General features: G+C 41.4%; 1 long non-coding RNA gene across 8 annotated transcripts in view; it reads left to right on the forward strand.

Moving 5' to 3' along the window:
• LOC111566325 (uncharacterized) overlaps nt 1-12180 on the forward strand; it is an 82617-nt gene that overhangs the window by 26617 nt on the left and 43820 nt on the right. The window lies entirely within an intron of this gene.

Genomic DNA, 12180 nt, shown 5'->3' on the forward strand with positions numbered 1-12180 from the left:
ACTCTGCCTTTCTGCGCTCAAGACACCCCGAGAGCTCTATTCAAGAGCACGACTGTTCCTTTATTGTAGAATAAATTGCAGGACTTCTTTTTTTATTGTGTACAGATGGGATAGGTTCAAGGTTGCTCAGCTCCCAGTCATTTTCTCACAAGGTGCGTGTGTGTCAAAGACTTGAGGTAATTCGGGTTTTACTGGAATTACCCGCAAGACTGCAACTTTATGATCAAGAAATGCCTGTGTTTAAGTGATACTTGTTTAAAGAAATCATGGCGGAGAGCTAAAGTCACGGCTGGGCCAGTGATTTGTTAGCGTCAGATGGTTACTGAGCATTGGTGAGTTAAATCCTGGAATCAGCCTGCGACCTTTGAGTAAGGTTACCATTACAAGGGTTGTTTTTCTTCTCCCTGGTGTTGGTGTTAGCACTAACAAGATTGACTTATTGCAGATTTGCACTACTGTGCATGTCGTAGCTACTGACTAACTAGCAGTTATTCATCTGCCCAGCAGCATAGTACTGGCACAAATAGGGATATCTGATTTATATTAACAGCTCAGCAGTCACATCTGTGTTTATCAGGCAACAGCTTTGAACATGACTCAGCCAATCAAAACTGTCTGTTTTCTAATACCTTCTATTGCTGAGGTAGTGTGTAAATCAGTTTTTCTGTATAGCAGGCAGTTGCTGGGGCCAGTGCCAATGAGTGTGTGAATTACACCCATGCATAAAGCTGTCCTTGTGTCCTGCTGGCCAAGAGCTGCAGGGAAGCTGGAAATGATCGTAAATTAAGCAGCACTTGGCTGAGGAAATCATAGAAAAATCTGGGATTGAAAGGAACATTTGGAATGATGACTGGAGACCATAAGAGGAGTCCCCATAAAGTGAGGAAGGCCGACAAAGGTGGGGCACAGGATGTACAGTATCAGAGTGCTAGACTACATAACAGACTGAAAGGAAGAGACGCAGGGAAGGTCAGATTTGGGATACGTCTCTTATAGTAACAGTAGTAGTCATAAATGGTTGTCCCAGCTGATGTCTGCCACTAGAGATGAATTATTCACTCACTTGTCAAATCAATAATGACCGGGTCTTTAGTGGCCTACTCTCCCCATGCCCTACTTATCGGTTTTGGGGGGAGAGGACATCATTTGACAAAAGCTTGCTATGTGTAGAAAAGATGTTTTTAGTGGTTTGCGTTCATTGTGGTGGACATGCGGCCCCTCGCTGAGGGAAATTGGCTGTCATTGGTTGTCATTTTAAGGATTGTTTCTGGAAAATTGGAACTTTGAATAGCGAGTTACAAAAAAAAAAAAAAAAAACACCACTGAAGGTGGATTAAAGTGAGCACACATGATTAATATGGCAGTTTTGTTGAAATGGAATGTGGCAAATGGAGGTGGCGAGGGGTGGTGGTGGGTGGGTTGCTGGGGATTGGGGGGGGAGTCTGGCAGGATGCGGCGGGGGGATGTTGCCATGGCTTTAAGGGCATGGGCATGTTTGGATGGCACGGCCCACCCCCTGCCCCTCCGCCTCTGTTCATGTGTCACTCACTGTCTTCCAGTCTGTAATTTTCCATCTACTGTAACAGTCTGGGCACATCGCCACCCAGGGAACTTTTAAAATAAATAAAGAATTCATTAAATAATTAGTATCTCCACAACAATCTCTTTTGTTCTGTCAATCTCAGAGTGCTCAAAAGTCACCCTGAGAGATGGAGAGAGAAAGAGGGTGAGCGAGGGAGAGGGAGAGGGGAGCGAGAAATTAGTGGAAAAATCAATTTAAAAAAATTAAAAGCATTGAATTTTTTGAAATGCTTTTTACTTATCCACCATTGATTACATCTAATTGGACCTCATTTCCTGAAAAAATACTGTGTGTGTTTGCATGCACATGCATGTACTTCCACATGTGTGTGTGTGTGTCTGTGTGTACTAGCTTGTGTTTGTGACATTTCCTAATGGTTGGGTGCATAGATGATAACCACTTGGCTTGGAGACAGACAGATATGAAAGGCTGTCACTCTGAGTGGAGACAGCTATAATGGCCCCATGAATGTCAGCGTGTGCGTCTGTATGTAAGTGAATGTGTATGTGTGTGTAGTCGTGAAAGGATGATGATAGGGGCCCACACTTCAGGCCCAGCCATGCTTCTTAATCAAAACCTATCCGCTGGCTGGGTGCTCATGTGCTTGTGTGCTTGTGGTATGGTGTTTACATTGGGTGAGACGGAGCAGCACCACCTCTTTGTTCCCTCCGAGGTTTGACATTGCTTCCCCTCCCTCCCTGTGCACCCCCCCACCTGCCACCCTGTTGTAGGTAAGGTTAGAAGGCTGGAACATCCTAGTATTTATGAATAGCTCGCACCAGGGCTACATATAATAATGTGAACCAGTCACAGAACAAGGACTTCAAGTATCTTAATCACAGAAACCCTTTCAGGTGAACATAAGTGGATTTGCATATTATTTTTCACCTTAGCATCATGTCATATGCAAATTAAGAAGACTGGCCATTACTACTTTAACATTTGAGACTTCAAACAAAGCAATACAGAATAACTTTCTGAACTTCTGTGCTCATACTGGAAGTGACTTTGTTCCAAAATTTCAAAATGACTTAATGTGTAAAGAGGAGCCAAACTGCACAGAAAACCAACAATTTTCACTTCAGTAAATAAGAAGATATAGCTGTGCATACAGGAGTTTCAGATGAATATACTGGCAATCAACAAGCAGCTTACAGTTGTCACTTTACTTAATTAAAAGTTAAAGATCTTTGTTCATGTAGTATTTAAATATAGATAGATGTCTGACAACTTACAAAAGAATTCTGATGTATCTCTTTGCGTCAGCCCCAATTATTCACCATGCCTTGTTACGTGCCTCATTCATCCCTTTAAATGACTTTTTGTGAAAGATTCATTCAAAGAGCATTGTTCTAAAACTGAAAAAGTAGTGTCTTAAAACTGCAACAGAACTTTTCATAAAATTGATTAAGGATCAGGAAGTTGTGGTCAGTTGTAGCTCCATAAATTTGACTTTTACAGACTGTACTTTATAAATTCTGATTAAGTTGAATGTTAAATGTCGCATTACAGTGTTTTTTCCTTTTTTTTAGTCTTTTGGAATGTCACCTTTCCACACTTTTCAGGCAACCGAAAGCACTTGTCGCTTCTGTCTGTCACTCCTGTCTTTTTATTTTGTCTAAGGCACTACATCGAGACGACATTTCTTTTTTTTTCCTGAAATTAATGGGGAATTAATGATTCCGTTATTCCCCTGCTGTGCGAGGAAGGGCTGTTTGGGATTCTTTTTTTAATCGCCCAACCTCTAGAAACTGATTGGAGCAGAAAAAATACGCCCAGTCCCCTTCTGCCAGGCCTCACAATGGAGGCGCTGATTTTTTTGATAGGGTTCTATGCTGTCAGGGGGCCAGCTGGAATTAGAAGTGGATTAATAATTTTAAACAAGGCTAAACCGCTTGGACTGTCTGTCTGTCTGCTCTTTCCAATGCTTAGCCAATAGTCCGTCTGCTCCCTGACCACATCAAAACAATCTAAAAACACTATATCTTCCTAATGAAGAGGGCTGGGTTTAGTTTATGAGCTTGAGAGAACATGAAAACATGCTTATTTAGACAGATTTCATGAGGTTCTGGGTCTAAGAACAAGCTGGGATTATTGTGAACATTCTGACATTAGCAGAGCAACATCTTTTAAAGAAGCTTTACGTATAGTAAAGTCAAAGTACTGTACTTTGACTTGTGTTTATTCAGTAACTGGTCAACTTTTTATTAATTTTCTGCTGCTCTTCTGCTTATAATTGAGCAGATCCTTAACTGGCTTACAGCATTAATTATTCTTTCTATTAGTTCAAACTAAATTATGGGCTAAGTCTACGGGATTACTGCATTTCCAGCACCTCTTGACGCTGTTCCAACTTGCCTCGCTAATACCTGTATGAAAAAATGTGCGTTTCCTTCTGTGGTTTGAGGTGGAACCCATCGGACTGAACTGGTAGGAGCTGGTCCAGTGGCTGGAAAGCCAAGACCACCAGAACGGTGACCCCAGTCAGAGGAAAGATTAGGTTTAGTACCAGTGGGAGTGTTAAATGGTGAGTCGCAGGGATTTGGGGGGTTATTTGGAATGATCTAAAAGCAGACGTATTACCAACTGAATTTGGGTATAGTAAAGCCTGACAAATCAGGTCCTGCTGGTGACATCTCTAACAGAACAGAACCATGTCTCAGTAATCCCCATGTAATTTATGTGTGTGCTGGAGTCCAAGTGTGTGTGTGTCAGAAGGACAAGCAGGGAAGAGGTTTGTCTGTGGCCATGTATGTGGGACTGAGTGTCTTTGAAGGGATGATGGAGCAGAAACAGCACTCAGTAATAATATTTTTTCCAACTGGTCCTCCTCTGACAAAGCAGGTTTGAAGAGAAGGGTCCCATAAAGGTCCAAATAAGAACCAGGAAAGGCCAGACTGCACTGCACTGCACAGGTTATTTCCATTTTACAGTTTTGGATCTAAATCCATTTGCACTCCTTAATCCAAACAGGACAAATGCAGTTCCGGAAAGCTAAAGGACAGATCAAGACAGAAATAAAGTGGGGGAAAAACAGACTATAGCATAAATCTATACTTTTTTCTTTTTAATTCAGTCATTATAAAAATGTTCTTTGAATCTAGCAGGGACATTAGCCCCCTTCTGAGCTATTATCCAGGCTGTCTGGTGTTGCAATTTCACACTCCACTGATTCCGACAAGCAGAAGAGAGTCTGCATGCCCCAGATTTCACCTTATTTAGGTAATACAGAAAAATCATTCCCAAGACAAGGTAAATTAAACTGGGTACCGGGCTGGCACACTGTTGCCAATTTCAATAGAGAATCAAAAGAAAACAGAGCAAGGGGAGAACTTAGATTTTTTTTTTCACCACATAAAGTTGACTGGGAAACGCTGGAAATGAAATTCAGCTCTACACAGATTTTACTGCACATCATAAACTTTCATATTTGGAGCCATTTTTACTACTTAAACGATGCACTGATCTGTGCCACTGGCTACATCTTCTAAAATCAGCTCCTTCTCTCTCAAAAGCTGCCAACTAAATTTGTTCACCTATTTATTCACATTCTGTATTTTGTTTTTAATGGCCAAGTTTGTAATCTCTTCTCCAGGTGTGAACTTGGTCGTTGAAGTTTGAGTCAGTTCCCTGTGTCACGTCTAATAATATCACCTTTTACAACAGCTTCCACCACGTTCATTTCTAATGCATGAACGACGGCATATTAAATGTAAGTGACAGACAGGAGAGGTTATACATTATTGATGTTCCGCAAGAATGAAAACAAACTGCCTGCGTAGTAACGTTTCACAGTATTAAACTGTGTGCTGACCTGCAGGCTGCTTGAGTTAAAGCCCCGCACCCCTTTGTTTTTTATTTGGAGGAGAAATCTATCTAAATTGCGTTATCTTTATTTTGCCTTTTTTCTTTCCTTTTTTTGCACAAAAGAGAAAAGCATCGCGTTTAAAAGCGATTTTTACCCCAAAAGTGCATTCCTGCATTTTAAAAATTGCGCAAACAGAATTTTGAAACGCTGATATTTACAAACCCCGCGTTCATTTCCCTTCAACACTCACGTTCTTGAAGTTTTGCGAACAATTACTCGTAATGAAAATGTTTTCCTTGCTGTTGCACCGGCAATTAAGGAGTTTCTCTCTTTTCGCAGTGGCCCTGTTCAGAATGAAGTCCGTTTCCTTGAATTGAATGCGCCCAAACCTCTCAAGGACAAGACAAGTCAGTCGTTAATAATTAAAAGTGCGCACATTTTCTTTTTCTATTATTTTGAGTTGCGCAACGTGATGAAAACAAAGTCACTGCAACTGAAAAAAAACGGGCCTCGTAGGTTTCTATTAACTTTAAATGCACAGCATCAGGCTATTGAAGTAAGCATTAAAATATCAAGTTTCAGCATTTAATAATAATTATAATAATAAAAATACTATAGACAACAATACTTTTAATGATAACAATGTCGTTATTTCTATTACTATTATACATACATGTAATAATAGTATATAGTAAAATTGACAGTTGAATTTTTACTGTCTATACATACATACATGTGTGTATATATATATATATATATATATATATATATATATATATATATATATATATATATATATATATATATATATATATATATATAGTTAGTATATACATACTCTGAAAACAATGATAAAATGAAGAGTTAACAGCTTATTCAGGTTAGTAAAAAAATGAGAGGGTAAAAAACTTTAAAAGATGACTGTTATTGTTATGGCAACAAGTCAAACTTTCCATGGGACTTTTGCAAGAACTGTGAGGAGAGGTTTTAAATTTCACCACACTGGCTCAGCCTCACTCCCTCCATCAGGAGAGAAATATGTCATCGGTCATCATAGCAGAGGGTGGATAGGGTGTCTCAGAGATGCGAGTGAAAATATTTAGATATGTTACATTTGAACAAACAAGAGGTAATTTACAACCTCCGAGGGTCTCCTGAGTGAAAATGTGCAATATATTAAAGGGAGATCTGCCAATCATGCAGCCGTCCGTCATTCTGTGTCTTTTTGGTATTTAAAATTCAAAGGCACAGCTCATGGTGTTTTAGTTCCTGTTAGTTCCTCTTTAGAACTTTATGGCGACTAAAAATGGCTACAATACAACAGACACTTTTGCAATGGTTGTAGGAAACAAAGTCCCTTCCCTCAGACCACAATTGAAACAGGAAAAGCAATTATTGGAGAGATTGTCCCACAGGCATTGAAAAGCTATCAGCATGAGGGTTGGGATTGGCTTGGGGGACACCTATGGCCCCATACATTATCCTGGCATGAGGTCGCTTTGGCAATCGCCTGCCAATTTCCACCAGCACCTGGCTTTCCCACCCCCCCACCCCTTCACCAGGCCCTCCTACCTGGTTCTTTTTTCTCCTCCTACACCTCCTCCTGTCTCTCCAAACCCTGCGTGTCCGTTATTGTCTCAGGATGGGGACCATTTGTGGAACGAAAAAAAAAATCTGTACTGTCCACTGAGTACGGCACAAAGTTAAAGGTGTGCAATCACACTGTGCTGTTTCCCATCATCATGAAAGTGATTGCTGATACTTCTAGGAGGGAAAATGTCTTCGACTCAGCCTTGTGCTCAGTGCTTGAAGACAGAACCGTGAAAAATACCTACAAACCAAAAACCACAGAATAATGGTATGGCTAATACTGTGAAAATATGAGCCAGCAGCGTAATGTTTGGCCAAAAGGCACAGTGTAGAGTAGAATCTAGATTAGTGGAAAAGTGGGAAGAAAATAACTGGTGCTATGTCTAACACTTTTTATTATGGCTGTTGAAAACCTGTATAACACAGCTGTTGAATATCACTCTCTTTTAGCACCAGAGCCCCCGCCACCCACACAAAAACCTGGCCTTTTCCTGCATCTTATTAAAGTAGGATCACCTCTGATCATGGGCTTACAAGAGCACAACAAGGGCCAGTGCATTACATATGAAAATCCAGACTGCATTGTTGCTATGAAGGACTCAGCCTTCTGTTTGCCATTACTGTCATGCTTCCTCCCTTTACTAGTCATCTTTGCAGCAGTGCCTGCTGCTGGCATAGTGCAGATGTTAACACACACAGAAACTGTTTCCCAGTTTTGATAACACCCTTTGTAAGATTTCTGCAAATGCACTAAAGCACACTTCTGTTTGTTTCAAAAAAACACAGTATTTTTTAAAGCCTTTAAATAATTTCTTTGCATTCCAAGAAACTCAAAATAGGTTTGTCAGGAAATGTGGAAATGTCCCTGGGAAACTAATTTATTTATGTTTTCCACATGTATTTAAGCATCTAAAGGAAGTTTTGATGTGTGTGAATATAGTTGTGCTTGGATCTTCTCTCTATAAATATTTATTTTTATTTTATTGTCTCTGCTGGAAATGTGTCTGCAGCAATGTTTTCATAACATTTTAAAACGCAATTGTAAAGGTTTATCATGCATGCATGGTGAGGAAGAATATTTTTGTTTCACAGAAGGCACTAGATCAGCAGCATGTTAGTCTGAATCTTAACAGATCTGTTGATCTTGCAGAACAGCTAGGCCTGGACTTTTGGGAAAGAACGACTAGTTTTCTTGCAGAAGGTTATCATAAGCTGATGATGCCTAAATAAGTGAAACGAAGACAGTGATGCAGATGTCAATTAAATCTGGGTAAATAATCTAATTTCAAAAAAATCATAAAACAAAACTATATAAAAATAAATTATTATTGTATGCCTTTTTGTTGAAAGACGATCTATTATCACCACTGCCTGTGGCACTTATCATGATATCTTCCATGAATTTACATCACAAAGATTATTGTCACTCCTTAAAGGTTCGACAACTTTGTTCCTAAAAATAAAATGAAAAAAAAACGGGTCAACCCCCTCCACCATGCCTGAATAGGGAGTTCCAGAAAAAGAAAGAAAAAACTTTAAGAGTAATTATCGTTCATTGTTTCTTCTTCCGTTTGTGTGATGCCAGGAATCACGTACACACACGTGCTGGGACTGTGGCAGGATCAGGCGGATTGTTATTCATGGTGCTATCCCTGCTCCATGCATATCCATAACGGATTAAAGATTGCGCAGACATTATGCAACCAAAGCTCGCCTTTTTTGCGCGTTGATTGGCATTTCTGGGACACAAATCGGAATTGTGCAAGAGATATAGGCTTTTGTTAGTTGTTGTGTTGTAGTAGTGACATATTTTTATATTTATTTTTGTGAGGGAGCAATTGCTGGATGTATTTATTTTCTGCTTGGCACTTCATGCATCTATCTATCTATCTATCTATCTATCTATCTATCTATCTATCTATCTATCTATCTATCTATCTATCTATCTATCTATCTATCTATCTATCTATCTATCTATCTATCTATCTATCTATCTATCTATCTATCTATCTATCTATCTATCTATCTATCTATCTATCTGTGCGCCACCGCTGTTCAACATGTGGATATAAAACTCCTGTGCGTCCTTCTTCAACTCTCTTGTGTCGCAGACCATTGCGCAAGCGCCAACACAAATCACCACGAGAGAGCAATGAATGATCTCTTTAAATAATGGAAAGCCACTCTTCAATTCTAATTCATTGTCTTTAGAAAAGGAGGACATTAACGAGCATTGTCCTTTTCATTTGGAAAAGGCCAATGAATAGGTGAGCGCTGCTGTCCGTCCCCTCAGGGGGAGAACTCGTCCTGTGAGGCTGCGGCTCCTCTCCTCCTCCTCTTCCTCCTCCTCTTCATCCTCCTCTTCCTCCTCCTTACTGCTTCTCAGGTGAAAAAGTTTGGGTTGGGATTTGCTGAATCACGCCATTCAGGCAATCTGCAACAAATGCAGCTTTTTGTCGACTTTGCATGCCCATAAAAGCGCGCAGTTCAGGCTGCGATGGCTTTAATTAACGACTTAATTGCGCACGGTGAAAGTTAAGGGAGCGCATTGTTTGCAACAGTTTAAACCTCAGCGTTACACCTCCTGCAATAATGCGCAGCTCGGCGATTCATAAAACTCCTCTCCCCTTCCTCCAGGGGGGAACTTCTTGTTATTGCTCCTGTTTTAGGAAGCATCGCCATCATCAGCGCCAGTGCGGCGTTCAGGGCAGAGCAACGGTTCATTAAAAGGATGTCAGTTGCTCATTTACCACCTCTCAAAAGTGTTGAATATATATCTGTCAAAAGACAAACGCAGAGCACAATTGTCGAACATCTGCTTTGCTGAATGAGCGTTTGCTCACTCCGGGGACCTATTAGCGCTGATTCCTGCGCCCGCTCTGATAAGGAATTCATCACGTTTCTGACACCCTGCCAGATGTTGGGGAATTGCCGCTGTCTCCTGTTGGACATCCTACTAATAGATTGTCTTTCAGCCCGTGGTATAATAGAAATATTATTTGAGAGGTGAATGTTTTGTGTGCGTTAGGGGGGATCTAAATGATGGCGCTAGGATGAATAATTTATTATAACTGTGATCATGAAGGGCCCTTGGTACTTTTTTTTATTTATTGGGCACTCTCTGGGTCGAAACGATGAATTTGAGTAATCTGTTACTGCGCTCTTTATGAGGATGTCAGTGCTTTAGGAACTGAAGTCAACTTCATCATTTCATAACTGTGCAGAATTGGCAGGGCCGAGCACTTTCACTCATCTCCTCATCAGCACGAGTGCCTGCAGGCTACAGTATCACGATGGGCTAAGTAAATGCCTCTTATGAGGCAATTGAAGAAGAATTGAGCCCAAACACAAAGCCATTGTGTTAATCAGTTTGCATCACAAAAGCCATGAAACACCTAGAGATATAAAGACACACCGTGGATTAAGGTACTTTGTGAATGCATATTCAACACCCTGCTGGAGGTGAAATAAGCATCGATAATTGGCATCAACTTCCGCGCAAATGGAAGCCCTCGATTAATTATCAGATATATGTTAGTGCTTACGCAATTATTTGTTTATCAAGACATATTTTTTTCTCCTGGTGATCTTACAAATGCATCTCATTTCAGTCTAATTGTCACGGTACGTTTAGTGACAAAATTTCACCCGTGCAGGCTTAATGTCTTGATTAAAGGCTTCTATAAATACCAGCAATTTGTTTGGTAGAATTGTTGATGGGATCTGAGCATCCTTGTGTGTGTGAGACAGACAGCAGAGCGCTCATGTGCAGATGTGCAAGAAGCGCTGCCCTCCACATACAAACGTGTCAGGTTCAGATCAAGTGCCAATGCTGGAGTCCCCTTGAGCATCACTGTAAACCTCCAGTGCCAGATAAATAAAAAATAAAAAGCACGTGGCAATGAGCGGAGGTGCATCTGCAGCTGAACAACCTATACGCACATTGGGTTACTTTTTTCTTTAATTCACCGATATGATGTCTGTTGCTTCTACTAATGATTAAATTTTTAATGTGTGATAAATTAGCTACTGGGTTTGTTAAGATCACAGCCTGCGTTGCGTGACAAAAGGCGCTGGGGACCTGCTTGTGCCAGTTTATCCTCTTAGAGCGCGCTCTCCCGCTTAGCCAGCAAATACTCTGCGACAGAAGAGACGTAGGAAGGTAAAGGGGTTGGGGATGACCAATCAATCCGATATTAAACTTCAGCGAGTACATCTCAGCCCTAGTTTTTCTTTTTTTCCTCCTACAGACACCCCCCCCCCCGCTCCCCCTCCTCATGCAGCCTTCTTCTTCATCCACTAACAAGCAGATACTATAGGAAGAGAGAGATTATAAAGCTACTGCGCGCTGCCAGCAGTCAGCTGCCATCCTCTGGGTCCACGCACCGGAGCCCATGTAAGGCAATCCTGGCGATAACTCGACATGAATGAGCGCTAACGTGACTCAGAGCCAGCGTTAGCGTTGCTGCTGCAGCGGGACATTGTTGTGATACAGCCGCTAGTCTTTACACAACTGCATCCACGTGACCGTCACTGCTTTCTAATCCATTGAGAATCCACCAGAAAGGAGCCTTTCATGTTTTCTTTTCCCCTCCTTGTGGATTGAATCGCCTGCTCTGGTTCCTCTGCTATAATCTGGAAACTTGTGCTCAGCGTCAGCATAAAACACCCTATTCGCATTTTTTTTCTTTTACATTTTGGCACAGCTACACACATTAATGGCCTAAATCCATATCATTTATTTTTTTTGCGGGGGGCTGTAGAATGACAAGAAGGGAAAAGACATGTGATCGACGTTGAGATGTAAACATGTGATTTATTTCGTTATCTCCCCAACAACTGCTGCAGGTCAGAACGCAGCCGCTTTACGCGTTCCAAAAAATACGTGCGCAAAACCACCACCCCCCCCCAAAAAAAAACCCCCAGCGTCCATGTGAGCTTGTTTCGGAGCAAGCCGGGTCTCGGTTATTTGACGTCACGGTGTCTGAGAGGAGGAACTTGAAATGTGCGACTAGACGAGCATGGGGAAGGGAGGGAGGGAGAAGGAGGTGGTGGTGGGGAGGAGGAGACTGGGGATGAGAAGGCAAGGAGGGAAGGGGGGAGGGAAGGGGAGAGGAGAGGGGGGGGGAGTGAAAAGAAATGAAATCAAACGGAATGCAAGAGAGGGGCTGCGCTTGCGCACAAGTGCGGGCAAAAAAGA

This window comes from Amphiprion ocellaris, chromosome 13 (assembly GCF_022539595.1).
Source record: "Amphiprion ocellaris isolate individual 3 ecotype Okinawa chromosome 13, ASM2253959v1, whole genome shotgun sequence".
NCBI classification, from domain to species: Eukaryota; Metazoa; Chordata; class Actinopteri; family Pomacentridae; genus Amphiprion; species Amphiprion ocellaris.